Source organism: Canis lupus, chromosome 32, assembly GCF_003254725.2.
Source record: "Canis lupus dingo isolate Sandy chromosome 32, ASM325472v2, whole genome shotgun sequence".
In the NCBI taxonomy this organism is placed as follows: Eukaryota; Metazoa; Chordata; class Mammalia; order Carnivora; family Canidae; genus Canis; species Canis lupus.
Window position 1 is genome coordinate 22,515,090 of NC_064274.1, and position 18,360 is coordinate 22,533,449.

The 18,360-nt window shown below is 35.8% G+C and overlaps 1 long non-coding RNA gene across 1 annotated transcript in view; it reads right to left on the reverse strand.

Moving 5' to 3' along the window:
* Positions 1 to 2,991: 2,991 nt before the first annotated feature.
* The window catches only part of LOC125754194 (uncharacterized), a 53,158-nt gene continuing 37,789 nt past the window's right edge, over positions 2,992 to 18,360 (reverse strand). The window contains exon 7 of the long non-coding RNA XR_007407784.1: positions 2,992 to 3,399. This is a non-coding gene — a long non-coding RNA (uncharacterized LOC125754194). The remainder of the gene's footprint in view (positions 3,400 to 18,360) is intronic.

Sequence of the window (18,360 nt, forward strand, 5' to 3'; positions counted from 1 at the left end):
TACAATACATACATAACATATGTGATATTGCAAATTCTCTGTAATAGAACAAGTAAACAAATCAACCTTTGAAGGTTTTTACAAGTTTCTGAAATTTCTCTTTTCTATTTTTAATCAGTAAATATTCTCTGAATGCCTCTTACATACAAAGTTTTATTAGACACTGAGCAAAATGCAAAGATAAGAGGGTCATCACCCAAAGAACTTACAAAATAGAGTACTTTCTGTGATGATGAAAATATTCTCTATCTGCACCAGCCAATAGAGTTCTACATGTAGATATTCAACACTGCAAATGTGGCTTAAGTGCAGGTCTGTCTGGAAGGTAAGACATCTTGCAGACTGCTTGTTTTTATTACTTAAAGATTTCCAAATGTTGTCAATGTTTTTCTTATGCCACATCATTGTAACTCTCTCTGTCTCTCCCTCTCTCTCTCTCTCTCTCGCCCTCTCTCACTCTCTGTCTCATTCACACACCCTACCCTGTTTTCTGTTCGGTGTAATGTTCATCAACTTAAACTGATTTTCCTCAGGGCTGTGATGATCAACTTGGAGAGATGAAACATGTCAGAATTTCTGGAGTGAGGAAGAGAAAACAGCTGCATAATAAACATTAGAATTTGTAATAAGAAAAGGAACAAAAAGTATATCCAAATTATATGAAAATAAAATGGAGGAGTTTGGGGTACACAAATGGTTCTCAACAGAAATGTATACCTGTTCACAAAGGGGAATATCAGAATCTAGGAAGGGGTTAGGAAACAGGCTATGACATTTTTGTGTTGAACTAATTGGTACACGGGTTTACAAACTTTAAGAAATACAACCTTTACTGAAGAACAGTTAAAATACGTTGGTACTAAAGTGCTGAAGAGTCTTTTCACCACACAAGCCAGTGTGCAGGTAACCATTATCTCAACAGACATTGGAAATTCACGGAGTGTTACAAGGACAAAGAGCTGGTGGTTCTGGGTTCTCCACAGAATTGCTGACACAAGAACTGTGTATATGGAACCATATAATTTGGACTATACCTTAATATTCTTTTTAAAAAAGGATTTTATTTATATATTTGAGAGAGAGAGAGAGAGAGCACAAGCAGGGGGAGCAGCAAAGGGAGAGGAGAGGAAGAAGCAGGCTCCCCGTGAAGCAGGGAGTCCAACACGGGGCTTGATCCTAGGACTCTGAGATCATGACCTGAGCCAAAGGCAGCCGCTTATCTGACTGAGCCACCCAGGCACCCCTACCTTAATATTCTTAAATGAAAACAAAAATGTTACGAATATAGTTGTCAAAACCTGGTCCTATTCATAACTTAACAAACCACTATGAGTGAGCAAAATACATTCAACATACAATAATGGAAGGATTCATTATTCAGAACAAGTAATTGCAGTTTTTAAAATCAAATTTATAACTCAATAGGAGTATTTTAAAAGTAAGGACTGTTTCATAAAGTTTGGCACATTTACTTCTTTTTTCAAGTTACTATATGTTCATCAAAGATGGATTTCAGATTCAGTCATTTTCTTTGTTGAGCCACTAAATTGTTTTCTTATTCACCCCATCTTTTTGTGCTAGACTTGAATACTACTAATATTGCCACCTATAGGTCTAAATGATTTTTTGGTTTGTTTCTCAAGAGCACAATGTGGAAGAACTAAAAACCCTTGGAGGATGGATCATTCTGGATAGTTGAGTTTGACAGCCTTTTAGGGATGCATGCTTTTACTCACCTTTTTCCTTTTTTTTTTCTAATTTTGGATGGAAAAGTTTTTCAAAGACACTATATAAGTCCCTGACTTCTCAGCTACTGCACCAAAAATAATTAACAATTTTTGATGACTAAGAAGAATCATCATCTGTATGAATTATTGAGCTAGCTTCTTTGGCCTTAGGCAAAATCATCCCAGACCATTGTACCCTCTGAGTATTTCACTCATTGGAATATTCAGTCACTTGTCTGAACCATCCATTCACTTTTCACTGCTGAAAGTATATATTCCTCTTTGACATTTTTTACTCTTTCATGTTTTGCTTTTAGTTTCTGTAATTAGAAACCAAATGACTACTCTAGTTAGAGTTGTTTGCAAAATAAAAGTAATTTGGAAGTAACTTTGTGACTAAAGGATCCATAAATGTTATTTTAGGGATTTTTGTGACTCAGATGAATTTTTGTAACTTGCTTCCTGTTGCACAGGTAAGAATACCGAAAAAGAATTCTGGAGAGGTGACTCATTAATGACTTATTATGTTTAAGACTTCCTCCACTATTTAACGTTACTTTTATGTTCATATGTGGTAATTCTTCACATTTGAAATAAAGTGTTAACTTTTAAAAAAGTTCTTATGATATTAAAAATATTTGAAAATCTATTATCTTCCCCAAGCCTTCCAATTCTGCTGCAGTATGCTATGATACAAATGTTACATTTTTCTCCAGATTAGCAGAATGTATTATTCTGAGCAATAGTTAATGATCTTAAATAGATAGCATACAGAACATTATTTACTAATTTTTTAACGTATTGCATTCATGTGTAAGTCATATCTTGATATCTGATAAGCTTTTAAAAACTATAACTGTTAACTTAGAAGTATCATATTCAGATGATTTGTGTAAAGCTGGGGGCAATCCTCAGTGCTTCAGGAAAATCTAAAGTACATCTTATAGTTTATCTTCTACTCTGGACTTTAACATTCATCAACACCATTCTAGTTTATAACTTTTCTGGGGGAAAAAAGAGCTCCAGGTAGGCATCCATTATCCTCATTTGGAAAAATTGTTTATTACTTCTTTATATAAAATATTATTTTTTATTATTTTTAAGATGAGTATCAGATAAGCAATCCATAAATAAAGAGAAATTAGATAAATTGGGGATGGACTCAGAAAGTATACCATATAGATCATCTTGAAAAGACCACTGGACAGGGTTTTTCTACAGTTTAATGAATTTGGAAAATACCTCCTATTAAGCCTTTCTTAGATATTCATAATTCATTTTACAGTATTAAATACTATCCCCAAATGAAGAAATGCATGCACTTTGATCCAAATTTTCCAAATTTATGGGACCTTTCCTCTCAAAATGCTTTTTAATATCCTGTTGAACCATTATATCTGGGCACACATTCTGGTGGCCCCTGTGATGCTTACAATTATTTGCTTCTCCCCTCTTTCCAAGCCATGGTAGATCTGCACTTCTTTACATCATTGAAAGTTTAATATAATCAAATCATCTGTGATCATGCAAATAAATGGAGCAATCATCACCTGCGTCACTTCTGGGGAGCTCTTTAAGGGCCACTGTGCAATTTGTCACATTCCTTGCAAAGAGAAACTAAATGTATGTGTCAAGGTGCAGCATGGCTCAGCCTGGGTCAAGAGAGTGCTACCTATAAGAGATGAAAAGCGAGTTAGAAATCACCCTTCATTGGGTTTTCTGCCTCTGAGATCTGTGGGTTGTTATGGTGGTGTAACTTAGCTCATGCTGAATGATACACCGAACTATGCAACCAAAAACTTAAAAGTATAAGACAATTTACAAGATTGTTAAGATGATTCATCGCTCCGGAAACTAACTTTAATGGGATTCTCTCTTTTATATCTTTTTAAAGAAATTATTTATTCATTCATGAGGGACACAGAGTGAGAGAGAGGCAGAGACACAGGCAGAGGGAGAAGCAGGTTCTATGCAGGGAACCCAGTGTGGGACTCAATCCTGGGACTCCAGGATCATGCCCTGAGCCAAAGGCTGCTGAGCCACCCAGGCATCCCATTAACGGGATTACCTAGTGCTTTGCCTTATTTAAAAATCTCAGCCATCTCAATGAAGGAAAGGTGGATACACTGAGAATGTCCACTCAGCACAATTATGATCAAGCCAGAGGACCTCAGTTCATGGTTGCCCTGAAAGATCTGAAACTGTTACAGGCACAAAAATACAGCAGCATTAGTAATTATCTACTGCCTTAGCTCATCTACTCAGTAGCATTTCTTCCTGTACACCAGCCTCACCACAGCATTTCATATTTTTCTTACTACTCTCATAGGATGAAAAGTTTCTACAGCCTAAGTCATTTCATGAACTTGATAAACTTAATGTTGTTACTCCTTTTCCTGAAAGGAGTTCTCCTCATTTGCTTTCTGGACCTTAATAAAAAGACTAAATTGAAAAAAAAAATTGTTTTGGTCCTCTGGTCCCAAATAGGTGTTCATATTTCTCTATTGAATACAGTAGAGGTAAATGGACTTCTTCAATTATAGACAAAAGAAGGGACAATTGATGTTATGTATGAGGATATAAAACAGTCACTCTTTTCTCGCCAGGGAGGAGGTTTCCAAGTAAAGAGAACTTCACATCAGTTTATACTTATATTTGGTATTGACCTTTTCTAAAACCATAAGAGAAACATCAATGTAAAAATAATCTCTCACTTATCAGAACTACATTTCTATGGATTTTCCAAGCCACCCTGGTCCTTGATCCCCGTACTTTTATTCTCCCCCTCAGAATCCTGGAAAAACTGAACCAGCGAAATATAATTTAGAACAAACAGAAAAGACTAAGAGCTTATTTCCGCTGAGGTTATAAAGTGTTCCCTTGATTTGTTCAGCTCTTCTGCAAAAACATTATCTCTTCAATCTTCTAGATTTTGCTCATTCCTTCATTTAATAATCACTAAGTACTGTCCACTACGGGCAAGTTGTTGGACTTTTGAAACAATTCAAGGGGCACCTGGATGGCTCAGTGGTTGAGCATCTACCTTTAGCTCAGGTCGTGATCCTGGCATCTCGGGATCAAGTCCTGCATCAGGCTCCCTGCTGGAGCCTGCTTCTCCCTCTGCCTATGTCTCTGCCTCCCTCTCCATGTCTCTCATGAGTAAATAAATAAAAACTTAAAAAAAAAAAGAATTCAAAATCTTGAACTGCATTTCCTATATAGTAGTCACTAGCCATATGTCACTATTTAAATTAAATCATTTTTTTTAAAGACTAGTTATTCAGTCATTAAAACTATTTGAAGTATTCAGTAGACATATGTAGCTACGGGCTACTATGTTGAACACTGCATATGTAAAATAGTTTTATCGTCCCACAAAGTTCTTTTGAACAACGCAGATATAGAACACTAACATCATCATAGAAAGTTTTATTAGATAGTATAGGCTCTAAATAATAAATTTTATTTGCAAGTAATAATATTTTGATGACAGTCTTCTGTAGGGAGTACATAATGTCATGATATATAACTTTGCTTGGGGAAATTAGAGGAATCCAAAGAAGATTAAGTAGAAGACGGCCAGAAGGACAAAAGAGAGCCATTCTAGACAGAAATGTCAACATGTGCCAAGGTTCAGGTGCTTGACATAATGTATATTTTGAAACTAGGAGGAAACTTAGTATTCTAGAATAGATCATGGTTACAAGGGGATGGCATGAGATAAGATTGTAAGCTTAATCAGGAGTCAGAGTTTGGCAAATTTCATGTGCCATATTAAAAGTTATCATCATGAATCTCAAGGAAAACTAAAAACATATTTTAAGCAGAGTTATAACATGGTCATGTACTTTTTAGAAATATGATCCAAAATCTGTGTAATATGAGACAAACTTCTAATTCAAGTATGGGGGAATGATACAAAAGAGAGGACAAACAAAACCAAAAAGAAATGTTGGATTTTAAAAGCATATGCAAAATTTTGTGAATTAAAATAGAAAAAATGCAGAACATGGCTAAAGCCATTGGTCTATGGGCCTTCAAATTAAAGGTGCTCTAAGTCAGATGAGAACCAGATCTAGATTTACTGCTTGAAGCCAAGACCAGTAAAAAAAAAAATAAGCCATTTATTCTATTCATAAGTAGATTGGAAGATCCCTAATATGCAAAAAATAGCCAGAACAAATGGAGAAATACTTTCTACTTTTGGGAGGAAAATAACTATTCACCTAAAATTATAAGCCGAGTTATACTGTGGTTTAAAAATCAAGGCAATATGACTCAGCAATTGATCACTCAGCTCATGGGCAGATAAAGAACATGGCTAGCTGTGGGAATTAATGTGAATTATAGGACACACTGATCATCAACACTTCAAACACACCTGCAGCCCTAAGTATTTTTTAGAGCTATGCCAAAACAAAACAAAACAAAAATCAAAGAAATAAAGATATTTTTAGGTATTAAAATAAATCAAGACATTTCATCACCCACAGTCCCTTTAAAAAGTTAATTAAGGGAGGTACTTAAGCAAAAATAAAGGTTCAACCCAGGGGGAAATCATGATATACAAGAAAGAATGCTGTCCATGAAAATTTAAAAATAGATTAGTAAGCTTAATTAACTACTAACTGGAAAAAATAAACTGTAAGGACGCTGTAAAATCTATTTCACTTGCTATAAAAATATCCGATATTTAATGTTAAAAATAGCATTAAGAACTTCTAGTTTGTAGTCCAGCACATAAAGAGCTTGCAAGTCATCACATCATCCTAATAACAAAAGTGAACAAACTGAAAATCAATAACTCTTCTTAAATCCATCAAAAAATGAAGTCCAGGGCAAACCATTGACCCCAAAATTGAAGAGACAGATATACATACTGAGAATGACAACTTATTGGTACCCATGAGTATCAACCCACAACAGAACCAGTGATATGGTAGAAAAACCTAAACTGTATAGTTGGGAATTTTAATAAACATTTAAGAAAGAAATTATACCAATTCTCTGTAATCTCTTCAAAAATACAGAGGAGAGAATGCTTCCTAATTCCTAGGAGGCCAGCATGACCCTAATACCAAAACCAGACAAAGATGTTGTGAAGAAAGAAACCTACATCATTATTACTCATGAACATAGATGCAAAAATTCCTCAACAAAATGTTATCAAAATGTCTACCAGTATATAAAAAGAATTATTACACAATGTACAAATGAGATTTATTTCAAGTATGCAACAATTAGAATATAGTTCAACACCTGAAAAACAATGACTGTAATGCAGCACATCAACACTAAACTAAAAAATAAAAATCCCATGATCGTTTCAATACATGTAGAAAAGCATTTGACAAAATCCAATGCCCACTCAGGATAAAAGAATTTCAATAAACTAGGAATAGAGGAAGACCTCCTCAATTTGATAAAGAAAAGCTTAAAAATATCCTGCACCTAACATCATATTTACTATTGAGAAACTAGAAGCTTTTCTTTCACTTTAAGTACAAGGCAAGGATGTCTCCTCTCACCACTCCTCTTCAACTGCATACTGGATGTCCTTGCTAATACAATAAAACGGGGAAGGAAATTTAAAGTATACTGATTAGGAAGGAAGAAATAAAACCACCTTTGTTCCCACTTATGGGGAAAATCTCAAAACAAAAACCAAAAACCAAACCAAACCAAAACAAAACAAAAAAAAACCCACCTGAAATGAACACATGAATACAGCAAGGTTCCGGGACATAAGATTAATCTATAAAAATTAATTGCCTTCCCATATATGCCAGCAATTTGAAATTAAAAACACAAAAACACTTACATTAGCACTCAAAAAATAAAATAACCAGGTATAAATTTAACAAAATATATACAAGATCTATATGAGGGAAACTACAGAACCCTGATAAAAGAAATCAGAGAACTAAATAAGTAGAAACATATTCCATGTTCATGGAAAGAAGGACTCAATATTTTCAAGATCTTAGTTCTTCCTAACTTAATCTTTAAATGCAATGCAATTCTAACCAAAATCCCCACAAGTTATTTTATATATATTGACAAACTGACTAATGTTTATATGGAGAAGCAAAATATTCAGGATAACTGACACAATATTAAATGAAAAGTTAGTATTTTCTAACAAAGTTAGAATGCTAACACTAAATGACTTCAAGTCTTCCTATAAAGCTACTAATCAAGACAGTGTGATATTGGTAAGAGAATAGACAAATAGATCAATAGAACAAAATAGGGGGCCTAGAGCAGAGCCACACAAATATGGTCAACTGATCTTTGACAAAGGAGCACTTTAGAAGCTTCCTCACTGACTATAGCACTTAAGATAACGTGATCTTGGCATAGTGGTAAACAAAGAAAACTGATAAAATACTATAGAAAACCCAAAAATAAACACAAGTGAATAGGGAAATGTAGTATGTGTAAAATAAGCTATGAAATTAATAGGGGCTGGATAAGCTACTTTATAAAGGGTGCTAGGACAACTGATTGTCCATATGAAAAATATAAATAAGTAAAATTAGATTATTATACTGCATACTAAAATTAATTCTAGTAAATACTAAATTAAATACTAAATACTAAAATTAACTGTATACATGTGCACAAAGAAATATGCGTCGCAATGTCCATTATGAGATTGTAATAGTAAATGTCTTAAGACAATTTAAATGTCTACCATGATTGATAGATGTAATATATTCATAGAATGATGTAGATGGTATTTCTATATGCTCAATGTGCATGTAAATATTAATAGTCATAAAGAGTAAGTAAATCTGTTCCTTGGTAGCTAAAACTGAGATAGTAAAAAACAAGATATTAATAGTAAATCAATAAAACCCTCAAACTTGCTGATCACATCTGCATTTGTGATATTTCAAATGTGCCCTTCCAAGGACACCTGTCAACATGTCACAAAGAACAAAGCAAACGTCAGGTCTGCACTTCTGGATCTCTAGTATAAATGCTCCAGCTTAAAGCATGATGGCTAATTAAAGAGTTTAGTCCTTGCGTTGCCTTCTTTAAACCTTGACTTCATTGTTTCTTAAAGTTCCAACTTACTATGTTCTTTATGCCACAAAATGTCTCTTTCTTAATACGATTAAGCATAGACAACACATCTCCTGTTTACTGAGTTCCTGCCCTACAAGACTCTGTTGACCCTATTGTCAATTCTAATATTAGAATAAGGAAATACACTCTTTATTCCACTTATAGCCGCTTCTTTGCCTGGGAGAGGACTTACATCACACAACTGACTCGGATTCATTCCTAAATTTAGACATAGATAACCTTTTATCCTTTGTGACTAAAAGAAAATAGCTTGTTTTCTTTCCATTGGGAATAAATCATCTTAAAAATATACTAAAGAACAGAAACTAAATTTTTTTTTACAGGGCACTTCGTGGCTTATTTTAATCTCTCTCTCACTCCTTCTCTCTACCTCTCTCTCTTATCTTAGTACAGCTGACCTTCTGTTATGGCTTTGTTAAATTAACATTTGTTAAGTGGAGCACAGGGTGCCAGATGGCAAGCCAGGGTTCAGCAACAGACCATAAGAGAAATTGAAATAATTGAAGTAGAAAAGTTTGTTACTCATAGGTCCTAGAGAAAGTACACTGTACACCACACAGAGAGATCAAGGCAGGGTACAGGGAGATGCAGATCCTGAGGCACAAGCCTGTACTGGAGTCCACTGGTGGAATGCTTTGGATATCCCAGGCTAGGGAGAAATTGCTCAATTTAAACCAAAGGAATGGGGTTTGGGTCAACCCTGCAGGGTCTTATGTAAGGTACTGGAAGGCTGGGGAAACTGTTGCGCACAAGGGCAGTTGGGGGAGTCATGTCAGGAACTTACATTTGCTTGTGACTCTGCAGGCTCTAATCTAGGGCATGCACACGCATGAGGGGCTAGTGTCGGGGTAAAGCCCCCACAGGCTATTTGATCAAACAAAATGGATACTGAGGAAGCAATACCATGAGTAGCTTTGCTAAACTCTTGACACCTTCAGATGTGGGAACAATCTAAATGTGACACTTGCAATACTCTGAAGACCTGAGGATAGATTTGCTTCATTAGGCTGGACAGTTGGTTTTCTTCTTTTTCCCTTAACAGTTTTATGTTCATCCCATCTAATTGCTAAACTTCCTGCCAGCTGCATATTATTTCCCAGGGTATTCCATGGATGTAAGAGAAGTTATTGGTACCCCCCAGCCTCAGACTCGGAGTTTATGTCTCAATCCATAAGACATTATGACCTAACCACTGGTTGCTGAGTTTGTTTTTTTAGGTACACTGACATACAACATAATGCCCATAATACATTGGGGTGTAAAGTGCTCGCCACAAGTATTCTTATTCAGCTCTTCTGCCACTGGATATCCTGGATCAATTGGGTCTTCAAGCATGATCAATAAGAGATATAAGTACTCTAACCAAGATGCAGGGAGGAAGGGGAGTTTTGATCCAAGATCTGATCATGCCATAGCTTTGCGTGCAGTAAGATGACATGTTCAGTAATGTGCTGAGCATGGTTATTTTCATAATTCTGTTCAGAAATAATGCAGGACAGAATAGGAAGAAGGTCCAATTCCTGGGAGATGGGTCTGGTGAGAACAAAGCAGAAAGGGGATTCTCTGCTTAATTGTTTGGGTTTTAACACAGTGGCTTTCCTGTCCTCCCAGTGCCTCTCAAGCTGTTAAGCACCAGTGTACCCAAGAACCAAAAAGAAAGTGGCCAGATGGGGGCTGGTTTCTACAAGGAGTTACACTGCTTCTTTGCATCAAGGAAGTGCCTGAGATCTTTAGTTAGGGCAAATTAACATTAGCTATTATAACGAATAACCCTAATCTCAGTGGCTTAACATTTGCAAAATAAATTTTTTAAAAGTTTATTATTTGTTCTTGACACAGTTCCACATAGGTCCAGCCCTCTCCTAAAAAGCTTGAGAAAATGATTCAGAAAATAGCATTATTCCATTGTGTCTTTGGGTCATTTTAGAGTTCTTCTCTTCTAGTCATATAAAAGAAGACAAAGGGATCCCTGGGTGGCGCAGCAGTTTGGCGCCTGCCTTTGGCCCAGGGCGTGATCCTGGAGACCCTGGATCGAATCCCACGTCGGGCTCCCGGTGCATGGAGCCTGCTTCTCCCTCTGCCTGTGTCTCTGCCTCTCTCTCTCTCTGTGACTATCATAAATAAATAAAAATTAAAAAAAAAAAAGAAGACAAAGCATGCATAAAGATCATGCAAGTTGTTTGAGAGGCCACACTTGTAGGCATACTACATCACTTTCATTCTCATTGAATTGTCCAGAACCCAGTCATATAGCCCCAACCTAACCACCAAAGAGGCTGTAAAATGTGACCTTTCTATGTGTCCAAGAAGAGTAGGTAGGATCGGTGAGTATCTAGCCATCCTCTGACATACTATCTTCTGATGAAACCAGTAAGATTTTTTTTTCTGCTCACTGCTACATATAGTAAAAGCTTCTGGTAAATTGACTGGAGGCCTTCTTATTGTTCCTAGTCAGCAAAAATCTGGAGGCTTAGCTGGGCTAAGTCTAAGGTTAACTCTATCTAGCTGTAGCTGAAGGTTTAGCATATCCAGAATTCTGAAACCAATCCTGTTTCCTCTAAAATTAATTTTAGAAATCTAGGTTACTAAGTAAGTTATCAGTGTGAAATTCAGTGTTTTCTTGCTATAGCTGTGATCCAGTGCCTGTTAAAAATTGTGAACCCTGGAGACGGACTGCCTGGTTTGCAATCTGGATTGCTACCTATTGGCTTTGGGCAAGTTATCTCATTTTCCTGTTCCTTAAAGTTGGAGTTATATATTTAATACACTGGAGCATTTGTGAGAAATAAATTAGAAAAGCTGTGAAAAGCACCCAGCACCTAGTTTCTGAGCCACTGCTATTATCGTCGACATTTACCAATGTTGGACTATACAAAATTGAGTCCTGCTCCTATTTCCCCAGAATCTGAATGATTGTAAATTTTTATCTGTGGGTATGTCAATGGAAAGGTACTCTCCAGATTTGGGAGAGGGGGTATATGGGGGGGGGAGTTCAGGGAGTGAGCCCATGAGAGAAATTATGAGTGTATAGAGTCCCCCCAAAATGAGATGTCATGAGCTGTCTACACCAACAGCCAATAGACAAGAGTGAGTCAAAAGAAGATAATCCAGTGCCAAGTCCAGGGTTCAGTTAGACTCCAGTATTCAAAGAATCACCATTTAGCCTGGGTGGGCCTTGAATGGAATCACAAGATAGGTAACCTGTGGCAAAGTTGGGTCTGATACCCAAACAGACATCATGGCCCTTTCTAGTGATGGAAGAGGGTAGAACAAGAGAAGGAGGAAATGTGGCCTATAGGAGGGACAACAACAATAGAAATAAAACACCTGTGCGGGATGGGAAATAGTTTTGCTAAAGTTACCTTTTATTCATATTTGATGTGCTGCACTGTCCTTCTAAAAATCTTTGCCTGTCATGCCATTTCGCTTCAAATGAAGCCTTGCCTTGTTCTGATCAGTGACCTTGCCTCTCCACCTTAGTTAACATCTGAGACCAGTTTCCTCTAAAACTACTACATCTCTCTCATGTCCAATAGCTTTGTGGACCTCGACATGTCATTCTAGATCCACCACCTCTGATACTAATCATCCATTGGCTCACCTATTTGAATATGTACCAAAATTTATATTTTATATTTGCTTTTTGACCCTTGAAAAATCTCTTGGCTTATCAGATCCTGGACTTTTAGGGTACAGCTAGTCCTACCACAATTCTTGCTTTTGGCCCATATTTGGGAAATCCTATCTCTAAAGAAGACACATTATACTAACTTAAAATCTTCAAGAACTCAATCAACCAATAGGAGAAGTTTTCCTTTATTGAAGTTTATTAAACTCTTTTTAAAAATTGAGATTGAGGAACACCTCGGTGGCTCAGCAGTTGAGTGCCAGCGTTTGGCTCAGGGCATGATCCCAAATCCGGGGTCGAGTCCCACATCAGGCTCCCTTGTGGGGAGCCTGCTTCTCCCTCTGCCTGTGTTTCTGCCTTTCTCTCTGTGTCTCTCATGAATAAATAAATAAAATCTTTAAAAAAATGAGACTGAAGTTTCTTTTAAATTCCCTGACATTTCCAAAAATAAATACTGGCATTTCCTTATGCAACAAGTCTTCACGCTAAACACTTGTTTTCATATGTTGAATCAGTAGGCTTCAAACCAGTTCTGAGTTCTCTTTGTAACCATTTCCCATGTTCATTGCTTGTATCCCAAGCAAAAATTGCTTTCTTTTTTTAGGCAGCCTGATGGTATGCTGTTTGAAAGGAAATATCGCTATTTGGAGCATTATGAGCACCTATGCTTGGTTTTCCATCTATACATTTCCAACATGACTTATAAAGAGAAAAATATATTTGCTCCCTGTATCCAAGGTAAAAACAGGTTTATTTCCTTTTGGGGGATATAGGAAAAAGGAAACAGAATATTATCATCAAATTTCTTCTTTGAGTAATAATATCTTAATGAAGATTTGTAATCTTATTTCCTCTTTGAAACTTCATTAAATATTTTAATCTACTTAATTCAAACTAAACAAACTGCTTTGGTAAAAGATATGCCTTTGCACATAACATATCTTGTCTTCTCCCTTTGCATCACTGCTTATAAGATTTGAATCTCCCCTCTTGTTATGGTTTAATAGCTCTAACATTAAACTTCATTTTCAGGATGATGAATAGAGATGAGGTAAAAAATATATTCCCAGTTTAATATAGAGTACACTGAACTCTGAAGTGTTTCATAAAGAATAGTGAAATGCAGAAGAAAGTTTGAGTTTTTACATTTTTTATTAATGATTATAATTAATAACCAAAATAGTTAATTTTCTTTGGCTCAACTTTTTAAATATTATTTTACTGTTGAAAGGCACACAATGCATTTATTTTTTTAAATATTTTATTTATTTATTCATGAGAGACACGGGGGGGGGCGGTGGCAAAGACACAGGCAGAGGGAGAAGGAGGCTCCATGCAGGGAGCCTGACGTGTGACTTGATCCCCAGTCTCCAGAATTAGGCCCTGGGCCCAAGGCAGTGCTAAACCGTTGAGCCACTCGGGCTGCCCCATTTATTTTTAAATCATAATTTTTAATTTAGGAATTGAAGATGTGAAATCTTAAACGACAACAAATTAACATTTGTTTTAGACTTCTGTATAGTTACTATTCTTTGAAACCAAAGAAAAGATATTTAATTTTATATAAAGCTAAGTGTCCAGCTTACTTTCCTAGTGGAGGAAAGCACCATGCATTCACTTAAATGTCAATCAATATAAATTTTATTTTCCTTTAAATAAACTAGCACAATTTTACTTATACATACATATATTAGTGATAGATGTATATATCATCATACTTGCAGAGAATAATTTGGCACTATCAATCAAAATTTAAAATTCCTACATCCTTTGAGCTGCAACTTTGCTTTTAGGAATTTTCCTATAGATACACTGGCTCATGGCTTAACTGATGTACTAACAGAATTTTTGTGGCAATAGAGCTTATAATGCAAAAGTTGGACATAACTTAAATGCCTATTAATAAGAGACTGACTAAATAAACTTTGTTAAATACATACAATATAGTAGATTATGCTGTAAAATCTAATATATTCATTCATCAAACAAATTTAAATATTTATAGTATGTCTCCTATGTGCCAGGCATTGTACTAGGCATTGGAGATGTGTGCAGTAAATAAAATCATTGAAAATATTTAGTCATATAGTTAACATTCTAGTTTGGTATCATAAACAATAAACAAAGATGATAATTAGTTCTATTTTTTTAAAGGAAGAGGGATAGAGAGCATGGGGTATTGAACTATATCTAAAATAAAAAAAAAGATCTTCAGCAGTAATATGGAATACTCTCTAATTTACATTATTAAATGAAAAAAGAAAAGTATCTAACAGTACGCAAAACACACACACAACTCTTTGCTTATATAAAATAGCTCTGAAAAATAACAAGAAATTTGTAAGATGAGTTATCTTCACAAAGATATTTTGGGTGAACAGGAGCAGAAGAGAAAATTTCATTTTATATTTCAAAAATTTTATACCATATAAACACTTATTTTAAAAATTAAATAAAAAATTGGTACAAAAATAGGACTGAATTTCCAAATACTTCTGAAATCCTTTTATTAAAAGATTTTATTTATTTATTTATTTATTTATTTATTTATTTATTTATTTATTTATAGCAGGGAGAGGGGCAGAGAGAGAGAGAGAGAGGAAGAAAGAGAATCTCAAGCAGACTCTGTGCTGAGATTGGAGCCAGATGTGAGGCTCAATCTCATGACCCCGAGATCATGACCTGAGCTGAAATTGAGTTAGACACTTAACTGACTGAACCACCCAGGTGCCCCTATCCCTGAAATCCTAATATTAGGAGTTATTTTATATCCTTGGGAAGTATTAATGATTTGTAGTTTTGGTAAAGTATTTCTGACTGTAAATACTTTAATAATATAAAGTGAATTTCTCATAATCTTTCTGAAAGTCTGTTTTTCAGGATGACTTTACCTGACCATACTCCTGTTCTAAAAGGAAGAAGAATGAGGTAAAAGAACAAGGATGAGGGTGTTTTGTTTTTTGTTTTTTAAACAGTTATTTATTTATTCATTCATTCATTCACTCATGAGAGACAGAGAGAGAGAGGCAGAGACATGGGCAGAGAAAGAAGCAGACTCAATGCAGGGAGCCCAATGTGGGACTCGATCCTAGGACTCTGGGATCACACCCTCAGCTGAAAGCAGACGCCCAACCGTCAAGCCACCCAGGCATCCTGGATGATGGTGTTTTAAGGATCCCACAAACCATTAGCTTAACACCTAAGGTGACTCAGGTCAGCACGGTCATTGGCACTTTGAAGATATATTCAATATTTTAATGGCTCCAGCTCACTTGTATGATATATGTGAGCATTCGTGGAATTGATGCATAATATCAAAATTAATCTTTAAGGGCCACAATAGGGTATACTTCTCTTATAAACTGAACTTCAGGGAACTTGAATTCCCTCGACTTTCCCATGGTGATCACAGACTGGGAAAAACAGGACTCCTAAGGCTTGAGAATGTGTTTCCTCCCAAGTGAAACAATATTAGTATTAGTATTTTCTTTCTTGTTTCTTTCTCTTTTCTTTGAGAGTAATGTTCTCCCCTTCTATTGTGTCCATGCTAATCTTCCAAGGATCTAATCTGCAACAGAGGCAGTCTGCAACAGATTCCTGGGAAAAATAAGACCAACCCATGAAATTCTGCTGGATTTCACAGGTAAGATATCAGGTGTCTTTTTTCCCAGCTAGTCAATACTCCACCAACTTCCTTCATTTTGGAAGTTCATTCACTGATGTTCTAGCAAGTGTCCCTCTGCACTCTGATACACAGAGAAGTATATATAACTAACTAGTAACTGACTGAGATTTAAGATATCCAGATTCTGAAGCTTCACATATGACTTTTTGTTAGGGGGCTGTTTATGACCATGCAAACAGTATCAATCACAAAACTAAAATTAGAAGGAACTTAATCATTCAGTGCAAGGAGAGGCCAGTTTTGCATGTAAGAAGCTTAGAAGAAGTCACTCCTCCATCCTAACAACAAGTAAAAAGCTGAACAGAACAACTCTTTTTGGATCCATAAGAAAGGGGAGGCCACAGGGCAAACTGCTATCTCCAGGAATAGAGAGACAAACAGACGACTACAGGAAAGCATAGAGAGACTATCTCAGAGACTATCTATCTATCTCAGAGACTTACCACTGAAAAATATCACAGGAACCAGTGTCAGGTATGCCATGTCTACGTATCAAGAAAAAAATTACAAGGCATACCAAAATGAGAAGAGCACAACTTGAAGAGATAGAATAGGCATCAGATCCAGACTTAGCAAGGATGTTGGTATCATATCAAATTGTTCATTTAAAGTGATTAGATTAATAATTTAAGGAATAAGTGGAAAGCTTACAAAAATAGATGGGCAATGTAAACAGAGAGATAGAAATCCTAAAAAAGAACCAAAAATAAAGGCTAGAAATAAAATATACACACACTCACTGTAAAGGAAATAAAGAATGCTTGGAAAAGTTTAGTAGCTAAATTGGACATGGCTGAAGAAAGAATCTCTGAGCTACAGGATGTATCAGTAGAATTCCTTAAAACCAAAAAGCAACATGAAAAAAAGACTGAAAAAAAACCAGAACAGAATATCCAATAATAGTGGCACTGCTACAAAAGGTGTAACATATATGTAATGAGAATGCCAGAAAAAGAATCAAGAGAGAAACGGAAATAAATATTTGAAACAATAATGACTGAAAATGTTCACAAATTAATGTCAGACACCAAATCATAGATTAAAGAAGCTCAAAGAATACCAAGCAGGATAAATGGGGGAAACAAATTACACCTAGGCATATCATTTCCCAACTCCAGAAAAATAAAACATAAAGAAAAAAATACTGAAAGAAGTCAGAGGAAATCTTTCCTATAGAGGAAGAAAGATAAGAATTCCATCTGACTTCCCCTCAGAAACCAGACAAGCAAGAAGAGAGTGAAGTAAAATGTTTGAAGTGTTGACAGAATGAGAAAAAAAAAATACACCTTAACCTGGAACTCTACACCCTGAAAAATTATCATTCAAAAGTGATGGAGAAACTAGGACTTTCTCGGACAAAAATTGAGGGAATTTGTTGCCGGTAGCCCTGCCTTCTAAGAAATGTTAAATTCTTTTGAAAGAAAATAAGTCAGATATTTGGATTTATAAAAAGTAATGAAGAGCATTAACGAAGGAGGAAGTGAAGGTAAGATAAGAACTTTTTCTTATTCTTAATTGATCTAGCACGTAGCAGTTTGTGCAAAATAATAGCATCAACAGTTAGATTATGTATGCTTATGTATATATCACATATGCTTATGTCTGCTTACATATAAGCTAAAATGACAGCAATGATACACGGTGGGGTGCCTGGGCGGTTCAGTGGTTGAGCATCTGCCTTTGGCTCAGGTTGTGGTTCCGGGGTCCTGGAATTGAGTCCCACATCAGGCTCCCCTCGGGGAGCCTGCTTCTCCCTCTGCCTATGTCTCTGCCTCTCTCTGTGTGCCTTTCATGAATAAGTAAATAAAATCTTAAAAATATATATATACAAAGAATGGGTGAGAGAAATTAGAATGATTTTGCTATTAAATGAAACACTACCAGTGAAGTCGCATAGGGCTATTTGAAAGGGAACTTGGATTAGCTGTAAATGTATATTGCAAACTCTATGGCAATTACTTAAAAAGTGAAAAAAGAAAAGAAAAGAAATATAACAGATATACTAAGAAAGGAGAGAAAATGAAATCAAATAAAATGCTCAGTTGAAACCACCAAAGTTAGTGCACGATGAATAAACTGAGGTCTAGAGAAGGAACATAATGATTTCTTCAAAAATTTAAAGTAAGATGCTAAGCCAGGACAGGAACCAATGTCACCTCCAGTTCAGTCACTTTCAGACATAAATAAATACTCAGCCTCACTATGCATCCACTACCAGTAGTATT